Below are 8,128 nucleotides of genomic sequence, written 5' to 3'. Positions count from 1 at the left end.
CTGCAGCTTTTCCCCACAGGCCCAAACATGCCTTTTAAAATCCCAAACTTGGTTAAGAATTGTAGATTTCCTCCATATGCTTTTTAGAATCCCAAACTTTATGTTTAATAGTCCTAAATCGAATTTCCTTTTCAGTGAGTCCAAACACTGGGGGGTTTCCATGAATTTTGGAATCTACATTGGCAGTCCCTCGGAATCGAGGAAGACTTGCTTCCACTCGTAAAGTGAGTTCTTTGGTGGCTGAACAGTCCAATACTAGAGCCACAGACCCTATCACAGGTGGGACAGATAGTCGTTGAGGGAAGGGATGGGTGGGACAGGTTTACCGAACGCTCTTTCTGCTGTCTACACTTGATTTCTGCATGCACTCGGCGATGAGACTCGAGGTGCTCAGCGCCCTCTCGGATGCACTTTCTCCACTTAGGGTGGTCTTGGGTCAGGGATTCCTGGGTGTCAGTGAGGATGTTGCACTTTATCAGGGAGGCTTTGAGTGTGTCCTTGTAGAGTTTCTGCTGCCCACTTTGGCTCGTTTGCCATGAAGGAGTTCCGAGTAGAGCACTTGCTTTGGGAGTCTCGTGTCTGGCATGTGGACTATGTGGCCTGCCCAGCGGAGCTGATCGAGTGTGGTCAGTGCTTCAAAGCTGGGGATGTTAGCCTGAATAAGGCTGTTGATGTTGGTGCGTCTGTCCTCCGAGGGGATTTGTAGGATCTTGCGGAGACATCGTTGGTGATATTTCTTCAGCAACTTGAGGTGTCGACTGTACATGGTCCATGTCTCTGAGCCTTACAGGAGGGCAAGTATTACTACAGCCCTGTAGACCATGAGCCTGGTGACAGTTTTGAGGGCCTGGTCTTCAAACACTCTTTTCCTCAAGCGGCCGAAGGCTGCACTGGCGCATGGAGGCCGTGTTGAATCTCGTCGTCGATGCCTGCTCTTGTTGATAGGAGGCTCCTGAGATATGGGAAGTGGTCCATGGTGTCCAGGGCCGCGCCGTGGATCTTGATGACTGGGGGTAGTGCTGTGCGGTGAGGACAGGCTGGTGGAGGACCTTTGTCTTACGGATGTTTAGCGTAAGGCCCATGCTTTCATACGCCTCAGTAAATACGTCGACTATGTCCTGGAATTCAGCCTCTGCATGTGCGCGGACGCAGGCCTCACCTGGAATATTGTGTACAGTTTTGGTCTCCTAATCTGAGGAAGGACATTCTTGCTATTGAGGGAGTGCAGCGAAGGTTCACCAGACTGATTCCCGGGAGGGCAGGACTGACATGTAAAGAAAGACTGGATCAACTAGACTTTTCTTCACTGGAATTTAGAAGAATGAGAAGGGATCGCAGAGAAACATATACAGGTCTGATGGGATTGGACAGGTGAGAGGCAGGAAGTATGTTCCCGATGTTGGGGAAGTCCAGAACCAGGGGTCAGAGTCTAAGGACAAGGGGTAAGCCATTTAGGACCGAGATGAGGAGAAACTTCTTCACTCAGAGAATTCTGAACCTGTGGAATTCTCTACCACAGAAAGTTGTTGAGGCCAGTTCATTAGATATATTCAAAAGGGAGTTAAATGTGGCCATTACGGCTAAAGGTATCAAGGGTATGGAGAGAAAGCAGGAAAGGGGTACTGAGGTGAATGATCAGTCATGATCATATTGAATGGTGGTGCAGGCTCGAAGGGCCGAATGGCCTAATCCTGCACCTGTTTTCGATGTTTTTATGTTTCTATGTTTCTATGCAAAGCACAGAAAAAAATGGTTGAAGTATCGACTCTGCCTCAGTTAGCATTTCTTTCATTGTGCAAAAGAAGGTGAGGGGTTAATTAATGATGCAATCCCGTGAAAGCAACACAAAAGTTTAACAAAAAAACATACGGTGACTGGCAGGTGAGCACTGCTTCTGACACCCGGTGGGAATGGGCGGGGATTTTAAAGCCCCTTGTATTGTGAAACCTTCAGATAGTCAAACATTTCCGATGTGCTGTATCGACCTCGTGGCGCAACGGTAGCGCGTCTGACCCCAGATCACGTCGAGGTCACTGTTCTTCAGGGTAATTCGGGAATTAATATTTTCTTTGCTGTTTGGCAATAATCAGACCTTTGCTCCAAGGTCTGTCTCACTGTTTCCCCGGTGTCAGGCAAAGATACGCCTGCTGCCCTCATTTATTTCATGTGACAGGACACAAAAGTTCAAAATAAACCTGCAGTTGGCCACATATTGCCCTAAATAGTCAGGATGGCCGAGCGGTCCAAGGTTCTGTGTTTAGGTCGCAGTCTCCTCTGGAGGTGTGGGTTCACATCACACTTCTGACACTTCCTGTTTTTAATCATTAAGTGAAACTCATTGTTTGACACCACGACCAACGCCTAAAAAGTGGGATTTTGCAGTTCACCTGCTCGCTTAACACTTCCGTCTGACCTGGTGCTGAAAGTGGAGATGTTTCCGCAGTGTAGCGGTTAACACGTTCGCCTCACACGTGAAAGCTCACCGGGCGGGAATATTTTCTGGAGCTTTCTCCTCATGCATGCTCAGGGGCGAGTTTGTTCTGCCGTGAAATGTCATAAGATCATAAAGATGTAAGGATTAGGGGCCAGAGTAGGCCATTCGTCCCCTCGAGCCTGTTCCACCATTCAAGAAGATCCTGGCAGTTCCTCGACAGCAAATTTAAACATCTGGGGCGGAGCTGTAATCAACGACAAAAAGGTGTATTTTGCAGAAGCCCAGCTAAATCAGTCAGTAGATCATGAGATTCTAAATCTCAGGTCAGAGGTGCGAGCCCACGTTTGGTGATTATTTTTCATAGAATTATATATATAATCAGAAGTTTACAGCACGGAAGGAGGCCATTTCGGCCCATCGTGACCGTGCCGGCCAATAACAGGCTCTCCAGCCAAATCCCACTTTCCAGCTCTCGGTCCATAACCCTGCAGGTTACGACACTTCAGGTGCACATCCAAGCACTTTTTAAAGTGGTGAGAGTTTCTGCCTCTCCCACCCTTTCAGGCAGTGAGTTCCAGACCCCTCAAATCCCCCCTACAGTTTCTACCAATGACTTAAAATTTATGCCCCATGGTTGTTGACCCCTCTGCTAAGGGAAATGGGCCCATTCTGTCCACTATATCAAGGCCCCTCATAATTGTATACACTTCAATGATGCCTCCCCTCAGCCCACTTTGTTCCAAGAAAAACAACCCCAGCCTATCCAATCTGTCCTCATAGCTAAGATTCTCCACTCCCGATAACATCCTCGAAATCTCCTCTGTAAGTCTCCAGTGCAATCACAGTCTTCTTCCTGTAAAGCGGTGATGAGAACTGCACGCAGTACTCCAGCTGTGGCCTAACCAGTGTTTTATATTCAAGCATAATCCACCTGCTCTCTTATTCTAGGCCTCGGCTAATAAAGGCCAGCATTCTTTTTGTCTTCTTAACCAGCTAATCCACCTTGCCTGCTACCTTAAGGGATCTGTGGACATGCACTCCCAGGTCGCTTTGTTCCTCTACAATTCTCAATGTCCTACCATTTAATGTTTAATCTCTTTCTATTGTGTCTAAGCACTCAAGTAATGACTCCATGAGGCAAGGTATTGTACTTGAACTGTGGTGACCTTAGTCCATTTATTGCAGTTCCTGAGTGAGGGTACAGTATGGTGAGCTCCGTTTTATACCTGGTTACCTGTCGTGTACAGGTGATCCCGAGGTCTCCACCAGTTGTACCCTCTGGTGGTACAGGCATAGTGTGTACAGTGTGAAGGTACATCCAGTGGTCTTATGTAACTGTACATTGAGTGTACAGGGAGTATACTTATATTAAACAGACACAACATCACTCTCCCCTAAGTCTTGTGCCACTTGCCTTTGCATTGTGTGCTCTGGCCCGAGACCCAAAGCCCTTGCACCTTGTCAATGCTTTGGCTTGGTTCTCTCCCTGTGGACCCCCAAGTCCTTATTACCACGACATTGGGAAATGTTCAGCATTGGATGGTTGGAGGTTGCAGTGGGGGTTGTGTGGGTTCTGGGTGTGATCCATGTGTGTCCATGGCTACATACATCCATTCCCCCGCCCCATACATAGACCATGTGTGTGGCTCAACACCTGCATGTGCAGACCTGTACAGACAGAAAGAACAAAAAAACATCGGATTAGTTACATCACTGTTTGGGTTCTGCAGTAGTGGAACAAGTACATTTTACAGGTAAGGTACATACGTGGTATCACAGTCTTGCCCCTGGGTTGTGTAGGTGCAGGTGGGTGAGGACACTAGTTCCAGAGTAACCAGACTGTGTCCAGGTTGTCTGATGGCGGCGCTGTGTCCCCTGCCAGCTGGGTGGGCTCAGATCGCTCACCTGGCTGAGTCTCAGAGCCTTTGCCGTTGCCTAGTGATGGGCACAGCCACAGGAGTGTGTGGCCTCCCTGTCCTCCTTTGAAGGGTGCGGTGTCTCCCTGCTGCTCTTCAGCGATAGTGGGAGCCTGGTCATCCCAGGTCCCGTTGGGAGGTCAGGAGGGTGCTATCCGCTCGCTCCCAGTACTGGCCCTGGTGGCCAGAGAGGTGGAGCCGATCGGGGGCAGGGTACCGGTCGTGGTGCCTTTGCTGTCCGCTGATCACTGGCCCTGCAGCTGGTATGCTCCCTCTGTGTGTGGCCACACTCCCTGGGGTATCACATTGGTCCCGGAGGGGCAGGCTACATGATCGCTGGACCTGGGTGCTGACGGGAGGTTGCCCTTGGTTTTGTCGGCATGCTTGTAAATCCCAGCATCGCACGTCATCACTTCGTTTACTCTCACCATACATTGGTTCTGACCGCAATTGCCCGACTTATCATGATTAGTTACATTTGCAAACTTGAAATTTTCAGTTACATCTTTTACATTTGTATCACCATCATCGCTGTATAAAGAGTGGAACTGTCCCTTTAATTGTGTTGGGTTGCCGGTCTCCTTTAAGAGGGTCTTTCAATCTTTACTCCAATCCTGTTCACCGCTCGGCATCACGTGTTGCTCCCTTGTGGTCTGGCTGCCGCCATCTTGACTTCAGGCCCTTCACCTCGTGGTTCGGACGCAATCTTCTTTCTCTCCATGAGGTAGGCTGCGGTGATTCTTTTCTCCCCAGGTTCTGCCACGGAAGCCAGGAAGTTACCTTCTGCGTGAATTTTCTTCTCTGGAGTCCTGCCACTGGAGCCTGGAAGGTGAGGTCTGGTTGTTTGGGCTGGATCATCTCGCCGTTGGGTTGAGCGGTCTGTGTCGTTGCCTCACAGTCGAGTTGGGCGGTTGGTTTTTCAGGTGTTGTGCTGGATCCAACTTCGGGGTCATGGGGGACGTCGATCGCTGGAGATTGGAGCTATTCCCAGCTCCAAGTGATCTTTTTCATCCACCTTCTTCCTAATAGCTTTGGACCATCACCAGCAATGATCCACAAAGGTAACCTGTGCATCTCGCCGCCATGGGACACCTGGACATCCACGCTGCCAACGACTGGGATGTATCGTTTGTGTAGGTGAGCAGTTTCACTTCGATCGGGATCATTTTAGGTCGTTCGATTGGATTGTCCCAGAGTTTCTCAAAGGCCACCTGATTCATCAGTGACTGGCTCGTCCCTGTGTCCACCTCCATCGTGACTGGAACATCGTTGACTTCAACTTCCATTTTCACCGGGGAACTCTCGGTGGTGCAGGTTAACACTCCGTACACCTCATCGTCGCTGGACTCCGGATGATCAGCCAACTCTTCATCGACTCGGTGAGTACGATTTCTCTTGCATATTCGCTGGAGGTGGCCCTTCATGTTACAGCCTTTGCAAGTATAGTCTTTATAGCGGCACTGGTGGGCCCTGTGATTTCCTCCACAGCGCCAGCATGGGGTTGGCCGGTTGGCCCCATGTGGCGGACTCAGGATTCTGGGACTCGGGGTTCTGTTCTCTCTTCCCTGAGAGAGACTGCTAGCAGCAGCCCTGCCTCTAAAAGGCACCTTTTGGTTCACAGTACTTGCTGGGTTAGAGTCCTGGGGGTGAGACATCCACTTGGAATCGCAGGCCGAGATCATGAACGCCTGGCTCACGTTAATTGCCTTCTGCAGGGTGACCGTGGTGTCCGCAGAGAGCAGCCTGTGGAGAAGGCCCTCGTGACCGATTCCAATAACAAAGATGTCCCTTCGTGCTTCTGTGAGGTGATCGCTAAAATCACATGGTACAGCCAATCGTCTCAGGTCTGCAGCATATTTTGCGATTTCTTGGCCTTCGGATCCACCGGTGGGTACAGAACCGATGTCTGGCTGTGAGGATGCTCTCTTTAGGTTTGAGCTGTTCCTGTACCAGCGTTACGAGCTCAAGATATGTTATTGTCTTCTCTGGGACTAGCAGGTCCCTGACAAGGCCATAGACGGTGGGCCCACAACTGCTGAGCAGGATAGCTCTGCACTTATCAGCCAGCGAGGTTGGGTCGTCTCCCCCCATGTCATTTGCAATAAAGAAGTGTTCGAGTCTTTCCACAAAGGCCTCCCAATCTTCCCCATCGGCGAATTGTTCAAACGTGCCAAGGTTAGCCATTGTCACATGGAAATTCGTATTCTCGTCACCAGTTATTGTGTCTGTAAGCACTCTAGTAATGACTCCACGAGGTAAGGTATTGGACTTGAACTGTGGTGACCTTAGTCCACTTATTGCAGCTCCTGAGTGAGGGTACAGTACTGTGAGCTCCCTTTTATACCTGGTTACCTGTCGTGTACAGGTGACCCCGAGGTCTCCACCAGTTGCACCCTCTGGTGGTACAAGCACAGTGTGTGTACAGTGTGAAGATACATCCAGTGGTCTTATGTAACTGTACATTGAGTGTACAGGGTGTATACTTATTGTATACATGCACAACAAAGATCATCGGTTAATTAATGGTGTTTTCCCGTGAAAGCAGGATAAAATTTATCAATGATTTAATTTCTGCATTTAGAAAGACATGGGTTAATCACTGATAGTCAGCATGGATTTGTTCAGGGAAGGTTTTGTCTGACTCACTTGATTGAATTTTTTGAGGAGGTAACCAAGTGGATTGATGTGGGCAGTACGTATGATGTAGTGTATAAGGATTTTAGCAAAGCTTTTACCAAGTTCCCACATGGAAGACTGGTCACGAAAGTAAAAGCCCATGGGACCAGGGCAAAGTGGCAAGTTGGATCCAAAATTGGCTCAGAGGCAGGAAGCAAAGGGTAATGTTTGATGGGAGTGTTTGGGACTGGAAGGATGGTTCCAGTGGGGTTCCACAGGGCTCAGTGCTAGGTCCCTGGCTTTTAGTGGTAACATCAATGATCTAAACTTAAATATAGGAGGTATGATTAAAACGTTTTCAGGTGACACTAATTTAATCCAGAGAAGTGTGAGGCTGTGCATTTGGGGAGGGCAAACAAGGAAAGAAACACACATTAAATGGTCGGACATTGAGAAGTGTGGAAGAACAAAGGGACCTTGGAGTGCATGTCCACAGATCCCTGAAGGTAGCAGGCCAGTTGGATAAGGTGGGTCAGAAGGCGCACGGAATGCTTGTCTTTATTGGCTGAGGCATGGGATAGAAGAGCAGGTTGGTTATGCTTGACATGTATAAAACACTGGTTCGGCCACAGCTGGAGTATTGCATGTAGTTCTGGTCACCGTATTACAGGAATTATGTGATTGTACGAGAGGGTACAGAGGAGATTTACGAGGATGTTGCCAGGCGTGGAGAATCTTAGTTATGAGGAGAGATTAGATAGGCTGGGTTTGTTTTCATTGGAACAGAGGAGGCTGAGGGGAGACAGCATTGAGATGTATAAAATTATGAGGGGCCCAGATATAGTGGATAGCAGAGGGGTCAACAATCAGGGGGCATCTATTTAAAGTAATTGGGAGAAGGTTTAAAGAAGATTTGAAGGTAAAATTCTTCATGCAGAGGTTTGTGGGGGTCAGGAACTCGCTGCCTGAAAGAATGGCGGAGGCAGATACCACATGTAAAAAGTATTTGGATGTGCACCTGAAGTGCCGTAACCTGCAGGGTTATGGACCCAGAGCTGGAAAGTGGGATGAAGCTGGATAGCCTCTTGTTGGCCGGGGCGGAAGTGATGGGACGAAATGGCCTCCTTTTGTGCTGCAAACTTCTATCATTCTATAATTCTAT

Source organism: Pristiophorus japonicus, unplaced genomic scaffold (genome assembly GCF_044704955.1).
Source record: "Pristiophorus japonicus isolate sPriJap1 unplaced genomic scaffold, sPriJap1.hap1 HAP1_SCAFFOLD_472, whole genome shotgun sequence".
NCBI lineage: Eukaryota > Metazoa > Chordata > Chondrichthyes > Pristiophoridae > Pristiophorus > Pristiophorus japonicus.
Note: the sequence above shows the minus strand (reverse complement) of the source record.